The sequence below is a fragment of the Trichosurus vulpecula genome, chromosome 9, assembly GCF_011100635.1.
Source record: "Trichosurus vulpecula isolate mTriVul1 chromosome 9, mTriVul1.pri, whole genome shotgun sequence".
In the NCBI taxonomy this organism is placed as follows: domain Eukaryota; kingdom Metazoa; phylum Chordata; class Mammalia; order Diprotodontia; family Phalangeridae; genus Trichosurus; species Trichosurus vulpecula.
In genome coordinates this window covers 85,584,582-85,597,903 of record NC_050581.1, presented here as the reverse complement: position 1 = coordinate 85,597,903, position 13,322 = coordinate 85,584,582, and the positions used below count along the sequence as shown (strand labels likewise).

The 13,322-nt window shown below is 39.4% G+C and overlaps 1 protein-coding gene across 1 annotated transcript in view; it reads right to left on the bottom strand.

Moving 5' to 3' along the window:
* PDCD1LG2 (programmed cell death 1 ligand 2) overlaps nt 1-10,365 on the bottom strand; it is a 54,335-nt gene extending 43,970 nt beyond the window's left edge. Inside the window, exon 1 of the mRNA XM_036738799.1 lies at nt 10,153-10,365. The gene's annotated coding sequence lies outside the window, so the exon portion shown is untranslated. The remainder of the gene's footprint in view (nt 1-10,152) is intronic.
* Between the last annotated feature and the right edge of the window lie 2,957 nt (nt 10,366-13,322).

Sequence of the window (13,322 nt, the reverse complement as noted above, 5' to 3'; positions counted from 1 at the left end):
TCCATCTCCCCCTGGCCCATAGCTCAGGTTCTGCACACAGCAATAGCTTAGTAAATGTTTGTTACTAGTCTCAGACACTTGCTAGCTATGTGATTCTGGGCATATAAAAACCTCTGTTTGCCTCAATATCCTCATCTGTTAAAACGGGGATAATAATAACATCTACCTCTTAGGGTCGTTGTGAAGTTAAATGAGATAAAATTTGTAAAATACTTCGCAAACCTGAAAGTCTTATGTAAGTTCTAGTTATTATCACTATTAAATAAGAGACTTGCCATAATCAGACATCTGTATACATACTAAGCTATACAGATATATGTTGATCTGGATTGGCCCTTAGAGATCATCTAACCCTAATCCCTCATTTTATACACAAGGAAACAGGTTTGAACAGGGGAAGTGACTTGCTTAAGGTCACAAAGGCTTTAAGTGGCGGAGCCTGAATTCAGTGCCTTCCTAGGATTTCACCCAATGAGGTGGTCTCCCTACAAATCTTCAGCCTGAGCTGAAGACCTTCTCCCCATTTTTCCTACTTTCTGATCTACAGTGTTTGGTGCCATTATAAGCAAGCTGGCTCCCAGGATAATCAGGAGCAGTACTGGCTCTTCTAGATCCCATATGTATAATAGAAAAACAAACAGAAGGCAGATTTGGGTTCAGTATTTTTTTAAACCCTCTAACAATTAGAGATCTTTGTAAGTAAAATGAGCTAGTCTACAGTATGTGGTAGTGAGAGCCCTCCCAGCCATTGGAAATTTTTAGGTAGAGGCAGCATGAAGTGCAGAGGAAAGACAGCAATTCTGGATAAACTTCTGAGGGTTGAGTATACTTATGAGGCTCTAAGAACTACTTTGTGGGATGTCAACATCATATATCAATTTTCCCTAAAATAATGAAGTTGGGCTAAATCAGCAGTGGCAAAATAATCATTTTCCCAAGTGCTGCCAGAACCACATTAAAATGCAATTGGGAAATGTTTGATGAAATAAATAAAGATACCATAAAACATAGATAATGTTAATTTGTGGTTTTCTAAGTGATTATGTGGATGGGAAGGGTCCATTTCTATGCTCTATCCACTGTGCCACTGGGCAGCTAGGTGGCAGAGTCTATCGAGCCTGTAGCCTGGAATCAGGAAGACATCTTCCTGAGTCCAAACACCTACTAACTGTGCGACCCTGAGCAAGTCACTGAATCCTGTTTGCCTTAGTTTCTTCATCTATAAAATGAGCTGGAGAAGAAAATGGCAAACCACTTTAGTATCTCTGCCAATAAAACCCCAAATGGGGTCACAAAGAGTCAGATATGACTAGACAACAGGCTAGATAACTTCTACTGCCCTTTGTAAGTCTGAATAATAATAGCTAATATTTCTATCCTTTAGAGTTCACAAACTGATTGACACTTTTTTTTTATTTAGTCCTCTCAACAGCCCTATTAGTAGAGGTATAATCATTATCCCCGTTTTATGGATGAGGCAGTCAAAGCTCTGAGAAAGCATCTATCTTCCCCAAGATCATGCAGCTAGTAAATGTCTGAGGTAGGATTTGAACTAGAATCTTCCTGACTCCAAGTCTGGTGGCCTATCATTATGTCACCTGGCTGACTCTAAATGCTCTGTGTGGGTGTATGTATGTATATGTATGTGTATATGTATATACATATACATATTTATACATATATACACATGCATATATGCACATATATGCATATATACATATATACATACATGTATATGTATACATATATACATATAATATGCTGCCATTGTCAGAGACCGAACAATGATCTTGATTACTTTCCTTATATTCTTAAATCCATGCATGAAAAAATAAACATAACAAATTTCAGAAATTTAGGGACCCCAGGGGAACACATTCTAATTTTCCTCCCCCCAAACACAATAATCTCAGATTGTAATAACAATCAAATTACCTAATTAATGAGAATTATTAATAAATAAATAAATTGAAAACACAACAGTCTCAGAACGTGACCCCGATGGATATCCCAGGTCCATTTCTTTCCATCTACTCTATATATCTTGTATATACCTAGATTTTTACATGTTGTTTTCACCATTTTGTGAGCTCATTTGTGGTATCAGTACTTAGAGTAGCTGACTTATAGAAAGCACTTACTATTTTCTCTTAGCAAGAGCTCTAAATTCTGAATAAAGAGACTTGAGTTCAAACCCTGTCCCTAATGCTGAGTGAACCCTGTGCAAGTCTCTTCACCTTTCTTAGCCTCAGTTTCCTCATCTGTAAAATGGAGGTGATATTCACACTGCTTATGTCACAGGGTTATTGGGAGGAAAACTACTTTGTTAGCCTTCATATGCCACCAATGTGCTCCGTTGTTTTTTTTTTTTATCAATTTGTTTATCTCTCAGGCATTTTCTTGGGCATGGCTTGCATGAAATTGTGTATTGGTTATTGTGAGCACTGCTGTACCTTCACCACACCATTTATTTCATGCATCAGCCTTCATGCAGACTGTGTGCCTGAGGATTTGCCAGATTGTTAGGGAGCAGATGATATAGATGGGAAGAAATGGGCACTTGAGGACATTGATTCTCTTTCTTCATTTGCTCGCAGACACAACAGTACAAAAGAAGGGAAATTAGAAAGCCAAGAGAAAGAAGTGAAATTCTTTAGTTTTTGACATGTGAATCATTGCGGAGCCTGTGGTTTCTGACTCTCTTGTAAACTTTTACCTGGAAAAGTTTTCCTCTTTTGTTTTTGGGGTTTTTTGCTCACAAACCTGTCTACAGAAATTTCAGAAGTTTTCCTGATTTCTCTAGAAAGGTTTAGTTTTCTAACTTCAAATCCATGCAGTGCAATAAATACTTGTAGGCTAGCCCCTGTGGTAGGCCCCTCCAGGGACATAAAGACAAATTTGATGAGTTTGTTCTACATTAGGCTGGATCAGACAGACACATAACTTCAATTTTTGGCAGGCTATGGTTATCAATTGACGAGCATTTGTTGTAAACACTTATTCTCTGCCAGGCATTGTGCTGGGCGCTGGAAACAAAAATAAAAATTAAACAGTTCTCAAGGAGCTTACATTCTGTGGGAGAGGGGGGATACATGCAACATGTTTATATATAAGTAGTTATACAACAAATGCAATGTGTTTATTTACAAGTTCTAAAGAGTGTGACAAATCACTCAATCCATTAATTAGCATGCATTCATTAAGCACCTGCAATGTGCCAAACAAAGGTAGTGATATGGGGTTTGGTGGAAGAAGATCATATCAAATTTGAGGGCAGCAAAGAAAATATCATGAAATAGATAGAATTGTGGAGTCTCAGTAGCAAGAGCCAGCTGAAACTGGAACCCAAGAGCTGATTGTTAAATTTTCATTATGAGTAAATACACTTCGGACATCAGCAAGTATTACAAATCAGGTTTTGATATATTCGATAGTCCAGACTTAAGAAAGTGATGGAGTGAATATTAACAATGAAGATCAAACTTAAAATTGTGTCATGGCACTTTTTTTTCCTCTTCAGAGAGCCAGTTGTTAAACATTTACCAACACACAACTGGGTCAACCCATACCAAAAATAGGAGTTGCCTCTACAAAATCCAGTCTTTTCTTGAAGACCAGCAGTGATGGGGGACCCCAAAAAAGATGGGTAAGATTTTGATAGACAATGATGAGAGAAGGATAGGAAAGAAGAAATATGCCATCATGTGTAATTGCTACTAGTGTTCAACTCCTAGAGACATCTTTCAGTCCCTGAATGGCTCTCTCTGTTCCACTTACTTCCACCTGAAAAAGCTCAGGGGTTACACACCTGATGATTTAGTATCATTGTCATCATCCTTTCCTCCTCCCAGAGAGTGAAGCTGATGACTTTGAACAGCACTGCCTCACTTAAATCTAATTCGCTTGCAAGTCAAGACATCGCCCATCTGGTCATTGCTCTTCTTTGAGGATGAAGGACGAATAGCAATTCCTCCTCCCAGAATTCTTCACATTGAAGGCAGCAATGGACTGGGGATTAGAAGACCCAGATTTTAGTCCCACTCTACCACAACCTTACTGTGTAACTTTAGACAGGTGACTTCCCCCCTCTTGGTCTCAGTTTCCTCATCTGTAAGATGAATGAATTATATTAAATGCAGCTTAAGCATTATCTTCAAGTTTTTGAAGGGATGTCATGTGGAAGAAGGGTTAGATGTGTTCTTTTTTTGCTCCAGAAGTCGGAAGTTGGATCTATTAGTTGTAGAAGTTGCAAAATAGCAGATTTAAGCTTCACATAAGGAAACTCTTTGTAACAATTCAAGCTGTCCAAGACTGGAAAGGGATGCCTTGGGAGACAGCAAGTTCTCCAGCACTGGAAGTCTTTGAGTTGGTATTGGACAGCCACTTGTCAGGTCTGTTATTGCAGGGATTCTTGCTCAGATGTGATCTGGAATAGCTCATCTCTTATGGTTAATTCCAACTCTGAGATTCTGAGAGTCTATTATTCTGTGAATCTGTTTCCTCATGCAAATGGCCATAGGTTTCCAAATTCTCCCTTCTCCTACTGTCTTTGAAGAAAGAAAACAACCTTCTTTGATGAGTTCAAAGAATTTTAAGTACAAATAATAATAGGAAAGTAGGGAAGCACCTATCTCTTTGCCAGAAAACAGCAGATCAGTTGATACCCAGGAATATTCATGAGCACTTCATGACTCTTTGACCCACAAATTAGCTCAATCAAGCTCTCTAATTGACTTGCTTTGGTTTTCAGTTTAATGTTGTCTGGCCCGTGGGATGAGTATAAAGAGGATACAGAATCTTAGAATCTCAGAAATCTTCTAGCCCAACCTCCTCTTCACACTCCTCAAAATGAAACCTCTACCACATCCTCAAGTAGTCATATAACCTTTGTTTGGAGACCTCCACTGATGGTGAACTCACTACTTTTCTAATGTAGTCATTCTGGGACAGCTTAATTATTTGGAAGTTTTTCCTTGGTGTTGAACTAAAACTTGTCTCCCAGTAACTTCCACCTATTAGTCCCATTTCTGTCCTCCAAAAGAAGATGTCTAATAAGAAGTCTAATTCCTCTTCCACATGAAACAAGAGGTGGGATGAGAAGTCACAACTCATAGTTTGGATACTCTGGCCCTGAGTAATTGAGAGGTAGCCATTTTGAATTTTATCATAGCACTTCAACTTGATGGATGCCAGAGCTGTAACGAATGTAGACATCCAACCTCTTCCTCTTGTGTCTGAGGAAGCTTGGGTCCATCTTTAAATCTCCATTCTGATACTTAATGCCTCTGTGATGTTCCACAAGTCACCCAGAAGTCCCTAGGCCTCAGTTTCCTGATCAGTAAAATGAAATGCTTGAACTCTATCAGATTAGAAGATGCTTTCAATTCTAAATCTTGTTAATAAAGAGGATCCTTGGATCATGGATTTAGAGCTGGAAAGAACCTCGAAGGACTTCTAATCCACTGATCCAGCATACTCATTTTTGTTGTTTAGCCATTTTTCAGTCTTCTGCTTTTCATGACTTCATTTGGGGTTTTCTTGGCAAAGATACTAGAGTGTTTTGCATTTCCTTTTCCAGTTCATTTTACAGATTAGGAAATTGAGGAAAACAGGGTGAATTGACTTGCCCAAGGTCACACAGCTGGTAAGTGTTTGAGGCTAGATTTGAACTCAGGAAGACTTATCTTCTATCCACTGTGCCATCTAGCTGCCCTAAGTCACTACTACATTTACCATTTCTCTACTTCTTCTCTGCCAAGGCCACCTCTGTCCTCTAGGTATTTTCTTTTAAATGAGCTATTACCAAATCACATACATGTGCATACACATACAGCCTGTAGTTGTGCAGTTGATTTTATTTATTTATTTGGTAAATGGTATTTTATTTTTTCCAATTACATATGAAGATAGTTTTCAACATTCATTTTTATAAGATTTTGAGTTTCAATTTTTTTTTACTCCCTCCTTCCTATTCACCCTCGCTAAGATGGCAAGCAATCTAATGTAGGTTATACATGTGCAATCATGTAAACATATTTCCACTCTGCTCATGTTGTGAAAGAAGAAACAGAACAAAAGGAAAAAGTCACCCCAAAAAACCCAACCCCCCAAAAGTGAAAATTGTATGCTTCGATCTACATTCAGACTCCATAGTTCTTTCTCTGGATGTGGATAGCATGTTCTATGATGAGTCTTTTGGAATTGTCTTAGATCATTGCATTGCTGAGAAGAGCTAAGTCTATCAGAGTTGGTCATTGCATAGTGTTGCTGTTACTATGTACAATGTTCACCTGGTTCTGTTCACATCACTCAGCATCAGTTCATGTAAGTCTTTCCATGTTTTTCTGAAATCGACCTGCTTATCATTTTTGCAGTTGATTTTTTAACCCAAGTACAGAATTTTACTTTTATTTCCATTTAAAATGGTGTCATGAATGAATGATACAAAAATGACATTCATTAAGCACTTGTTACGTGGCAAGCACTTTGCCTTTGGGGAATATAATCACAGAAAATAAGACAAATCTGGCTCTCAAGGCATTTATACTATAAAGGGGAAGACAATGCATGTAGGGGAATAATGGCCTTAGAGACCCCTGTCTGGGTAACCACAAAATTAGTGAATGAATTTCTAGGCCGGGGTGGGGAACCTGTGGCCTTCAGGCCATATGTGGCCCTCTGGGTCCTCAAGCATGGCCCTTTGACTAAGTCCAGGATTTGTTCTGTAAAGTTTGGATTCATGGCCTCAAGGCTGCAGGTGCCCCAGCCCTGACCTAGTTCAACCACCTAATTTTATTAATGAAGGAACTGAGGTCCAGATCCAAGACATATTCCATTGTGCTGACCCTACCTCCTGGATGAAAGTGATGTTTCAGAAAGGTGAGTCTGGTGTTAGGATAAAAAAATGGTTTGAGTCAAGAAGAGACTGGAAGCAGGGAGTCAAGCCAGTTAGGAGGCATTTGAACTAGGCTGGGCATCAGGTACTTGTGATGATGAGAATAGGAACAATTAATAATAATAATAACCATGATACTAATAACAATTCGCCTTTACCTAGAGCCTGAAGTTTGGCAAAGTGCTTTTCTTGATTGGTTCTAGGGAAAAGGCAGTGCAAGTATTATCTCCATTTTACAGATAAGGAAACTGAGGTTCACAGAGGATAAGTGACTTTTACCCAGTGTCACACAAATAGTCAAGAGGAAATTGGAACCCCAGTCTTCTGATCCTAAATCTAGCACTCTTTCCAATATATCCTACTATCTCTTTAACTGAAGTCCAATGTAAGACACAACATCCTATGCCTCATTCTATGTCCCTAGGATGGTGCCTAGATAACTAACATTAAAGGTATTCTTAATGCCCTTCTCTCCTAAAAGCGACTTAAACCCTGCATGCTCCATAGAAAACATTTTATTTTTAATGCAAGACAATCAGTTCATCAAAACACATTAGAAAAACCACTGCTTTCCCCAACACATGACTTTTCTACTTCCTGTCCTCATCCCTCAAGTGCTCTTTTACAATCTGTGCCCATCAGTTCCTCAGGAATCCTCTTCTCCAGGAAGTGTTTCAAGGTTAACTTTGCTGAGCTCTGGTTGATCTCCCTTTGGTTCTGTATCGCTTCAACATTTATGTATCCATGGGATTTAGAGCTGGGAGGCAATTTAGGGACCATCCAATCTGATATACAGGGCAGCTAGTGGAGAGAGTGCTGGGCCTGGAGTCAGGAAGACTCATCTTCCTGAGTTTAAATCCAGCCTCAGACACTTACTAGCTGGGTGACCCTGGGCAAGTCACTTGAACCAGTTTGCCTCAGTTTCCTCATCTGTAAAATGAGCTGGAGAAGGAAATGGCAAAACCACTCCAGGATCTTTGCTAAGAAATCCTCAAATGGGACCATGAAGAGTTAAACATGACTGAACGACAATAACAACGATGTGATATACTGTACTCATCTTACAAATGAGGAAACTGAGTTTCAGAGAGAGTGAATGACTAGCTTAGTATATCACGCAGCTACTAGTAGTAAATATCAGGATTTGAACCCAGGGCTTCTGACTCTACATTTAATGCTCATGGGATGATAGGCTTTAGAGCATGAAGGTATTGGAAGCCATTTAGTACAACTTCCAGTATTTTTCCTTCCTTTAAAATAAATTCATTTCACTTCTTTATCTTAAAAATAAAGAAACTGGGGCCTCAGAGAGAAATGACTTACCCCAAAGTGGTAAACTGAGATTTAAATTCAGGTCTTCTGATTCCAAATCCAGCGCTCTTTTCACTACACTATGTTGCTTCCTATTCACTTTGTATCCTATTAATTTGTATTTAGAAAAGTCAGTATGGCGCGCAAGTGACTGTGTTCTCAAAGCTTCTGTCCATAGAAGGTAGTTTCTTTGGTCCTCTAGGCCCATCCCTAACACTGTTTCTAGTTTGAGGATCGATCCAAATAAGATTGGAGAAGCTCATTACCAACTAATCGTCTACCAGATTATGAAATGTTTTGGCTATGACAACTGCTGAAACTATCAACTACCTAAGGAGTGGTGGCCAGACCAGCAACATCACAGATTTTTAAAATGTCTTTCTTTCTTCCCTTTTCTCTCTCGCTTTCTTTCTTTCTTTCTTCTTTCCTTCCTTATTTTTTCTTCCTTCCTTCCTCTCTCCCTCTTTCTTTTTCTTTTTTACTTTCTTTCTTTTCTCTCTATTTCTTTCTCTCTTTCTCCTCTCCCTCCTTTCTTTCTTCCCTTCCTTTCTCTTTTTTCTTTTTCTTTCACTTTCTCTCTCTTTCTTTCCTTCCTTCCTATCTTCCTCTCCTTCTTTCTTTCTCAAACTAAACCTGTGATTTTACTCATATAGGGAATTCCTGGTGAGGAGCTGCCTCTACCAATGCAGATCAATACGACTTCTGTGACCTAGAGTCTTAGAGAGGTACCTGGGGGCATTAAGAGGTTAAGTGACTTGCGCAGGGTCATACAGCCAGTAAGAGTCAAAGGGGTCATTCTGACTCCAAGGCCGTCTCTCTATCCACAATACCACACTACTCACTGAAGTATATTGCTTTGTAATTATCTTCAAAATAAAATGGGGTGGGAGGAGGTGAGGCACATTTTATGTTCCCTAAGCAGATTACATATTGTACCAGAATAGGGATAGTGTTGTCTGATTCATTTCTGTTCCCAACATAGTATCTAGGGAATTACTGGACACAAATGTTCAACAAATGGGTTTGCACATTTAAACTAGAAGGAATGCTTCAGTAATGCTGTTGTCATCTGATAGCTTTGTGAACACTCCCATAAAATAATACCTTCATTTCATACTTAACTGTTCAAATATTCTATAAAGAAGAAAACAGGAGCTAATCCTAGACCCAGGTAAACAATACACACAATGACAATAACAAGGTAAATGGTAAGAAAAGCAACACCAAAAAGAAACTGAATGCCACCTAATTACAGTGATCAAAGTTGGCTCTAAAAAAGAAATATGCAAATGTACCACACTTCTTTCTTTGTAGAGGTGTGGGACTACAAGTATGGAATTCTGCATATACTGTTGGACTTAGCTAATGTGTTGGTTAGTTTTACCATTCGTTTAGTTAGAAGAACTGTTAGTTCTTTGCTATAGAGAATCTCTGGGAGGATGAAGAAGGAGGGATGTATTGGAAAACAAAGGTAGCACAAAGCCAAAAGATATCAATATGGTTTTTTTAAAGAGGAGTTAGTCCAGAGTAGCAATACTGCATGTCAAAGAGAATGTAATTAAAAGCAGATAACGCTGGGAGAAAAACACATCTGCGACTGCTAGACTTGAGAAAGCTCTCTAACAGGAACTCTGGAAAGAGGTTCAAATTTCCTGGAATGAACATTTCTTGCATATATTATTTGCTGTTGAACTTCCCAATGAAAACAATAATCTTAGGGACAGGAAGGAAACACAGTAAGATCTCGAGGGAAGAAAAAACTATCTCATCCAGTCCCGGTGCTATCACCCGGACCCCACTTAGATCATCCCAAATGACTGGAACTAATTTTAGCTCCCAAGATCTCCCCAGGATGAGAGTCCAAAGCCCCTTCTTTTCCATCATCTCAACTGTTTGTCATTTGAGCTGTTTCAAAGATCAAGTACCACAAACAACATAATACTCACATCAGCCTCCTTTGAAAAGAAAAACACCACCCAGTCCTCTGCATCAGGTTCTCCTCTGGCTACAATCCATTTTCTTCAAAGACTTGTAGCCGAAGAAGGAAGGGAGGGAAAGGGTAGAAAATCTTGATTAAGTTTGAAGGTTAAGATCTCTCACATAGCATGCAAGTGAGTGTTTGTACTCCTGTGAGGCTTTAGACAAGAATCTACTTTAAAAAAAATTAAAACTCAGAACTGCCCCTTTTTACCACCAGACCCAGCCTACTTTGTTTTCATTTCACTTTCATATTGAAAGTAACTGTGCTGAAAATGCAGACAAAAAAAAAAGAGGGGGGAAGGAAGAAAAAAAAAGAAAGCAACAGTCCTTGCCTTTAAGGAGCATACATTCCACTGGAGGGATACAAGTATATAAAGAAGAAATTTTAGAGAAGGATCAAGAACAACTGAGGGAATTTGATTAAGAAAGACCCTAGTGAGGTTCTCTACTTCTAGGGAGTGGGTGTGAGGGCTCTACTTTTCACTTGATCTCTGTCAGCTGCAGTCAGCTGGTGAAGCAACATAGAGCTGTGGATCATGAGATTTAAAGTTGAATGGACCCTTTAGAGATGATCCTCCTCCTCCTCCCAAATGCCATATTAGAATCACAGATTTCAAGCTGGGAGGAACCTCAGACATTATCTAGACCTAACCCTCTCATTTTACAGTTGAGGAAACAGGCTCAGAAAGGCTGAGAGATTTTCCCAACGTCACACAGATAGTAGGCAGCGCTGGGATTTGAACTCAGGTTCTCTGACACCAAATCCAGAATACTTTTTTCATTTGGCTGTGATGCTTCCCAGCCGATGAGGAAATTGAAGCTCAGAAGTAACTTACCTACAGTTAGTTGGTTAATAAACTCTTATTAAGTGCCTACTGTGTGCCAGGCATGATGCTAAGCTCTGGGGATACAAAGAAAAGTTAAAGATGGTCCTTGCTTTATTTAGCCTTATGGTTAAAGCAAATATCTGGGTTCCAGACTTCTACATAATTGGTACTCGGGAAAATAATACAATCATGAACTTTATTTTTATGTGGCACAGTAAACAGGAAAAAAGCATATATATCCTATAGCAATATAAACAAGGTTTGTCCCCACATACAAGAAACTCTCCCCAGTCAGCAGGAGAGATACATGTTGTGGAGGGAACACAATCAAAGTTGGGATTTAGTTGGTAAGATTATATACCCTAAGAATGGTCTTGGTTAAGAACAGGCCATCAGTGTCAGATGTAGGAGAGGGCATTCCTAATCAGATGTAGTAGTAGATGTAGTAGAAATGTAATAGAAAATATAGTAAAAATGTAGTAGAAAATTTCTTGGGATCCCTTATCAATACAGGGTTTGGGTGAAGTCTGATAAGGGGGATTTCTTTATCAAACTGGTAGGAGGATCTAACATTAACCAAGGCAGCAGAAAGAAAATGAATCCAGGCCCTTTTAGCTGAACAAGAGTTTCTGCCATCAAAAGCTTCACATCTTTTCTGCCCAACAGAGTTAACAATGGAAAAGTACAACTAAACTGTTTTTGCCTTTATGGGCACTAGGATTATTTAGCCTAAACACTCCATACTGGAGCCCTATCGTTATAATAAGACATCAGACTATAATTATAACATCAAACAATAAAAAGTTTATAATTATCTCAGTCCTTGCCCTCAAGGAGCTTACAGTCAAATACAGGCGATGATATAATGACAACTATGTACAAATAAGATATATACAAGATAAATTGTAGATAATCAACAGAGGAAGGCACTAACGTTAAGGGGGACTGAAAAAGGCTTCTTGTAGCAGGTACAGGTCATACAGGTAGTAGGTAGTGAACTCAGGATTTGAACTCATATCCTCTACTTCAAATCCAGCACCCTTTTCAATACACCGTATTGTTTCTCACATTATAGTTTGTACTTGCTTAACCTCCTTGATAGGATAGAATTTAGAGGTACAACCCCAAATAAGCAAATATGCTTCATTTCATCCATCATGTTGCCTTTCATCTTACATATTAATCTTTTATAACCTTGTCTCTAAAACTCACTGTCTCCCCTCCCTGCTCTTCACTTTCCTCTTTGCAAACTCCTCCTTCCCCAACTTCTACGTATGTGTCTATTCCCTTTCTCTTCTCTCAATTCTATTTCCTTCCATCCTGTTCCTATCTTTACCTCACTCCTTCCCTTCTTGAGAAGCAGTGCATTTACTGAAGGCAGAAAGAGCCCTAAACAGGAGGTGGAAGGGAGGAGAGACAGAGACAGAGACAGAGAAACAGAGAGAGAGGACCTGTGTTTGAATCCTTGATATATTTATCAGCTGCGTGACAATGGCTGTCACTTCATTTCTCCCTTCACAGTTTCCTCATCTGTAAATTGGGGGCTTTGACTAGATAATTTCTAAAGTCCCTTCCATCTCTACGATATAATATCATGGCTCAGGTACATTTTAGGGGGATTTTTCTTCCTCTCTTGTCTCATAGCTCCCATCCAGAAACCCTGAGTCACGGTATGCATAGTATCCCTTTACTATACCATACTATGCTGGTGTGGTTGTTCTTGTTTGTCCTCAGTTTTTGGAAAGGACCAATGACATCATGGGGTGATGTCTTGACTTGTGCCTGAATTGTATTTAAGTGAGACAGAGTTGCACAAAATCATCAGCCTTGCTCTCTCTTCCAGAGTCCACAAAGTCCAGTGGCAGGACAAAAGTCAGGATGACTGGCAATGGCCCAGGATGGAGTGGATGACCTTGGTGACTTCAATGTCTGACCAAGCTCTCAGAATTCCACAGTATGTGCTTCAGCTGCCTTTGTGGCCATCGGAACACAGGTTCTCATATGCCCATTTGCTGGGAGAAGTCTTTGCATGCTTGGGATAGAAATTCTCCTAAGTCACTGATGGGTTTGAGACCTATCAGTTGCCCTCAACATAGTTTAATCCATCTACTAAGATTTTTTTTTAACCAGGGTGTGGCTACTGAGCATGCTACAGCTTCTTGGAGCTATAAGCAAGAGTTAGGTGACAGATGCCAAAGGTGGATGAACAGCTCTGAAAAGGGCTCAGCAAGCCCTCGTACCAGAGGTGCCCTAAATACCCCATATACCCCAATCTTTCCTGGTACACTGAGACCGACTCCACTCTTAAG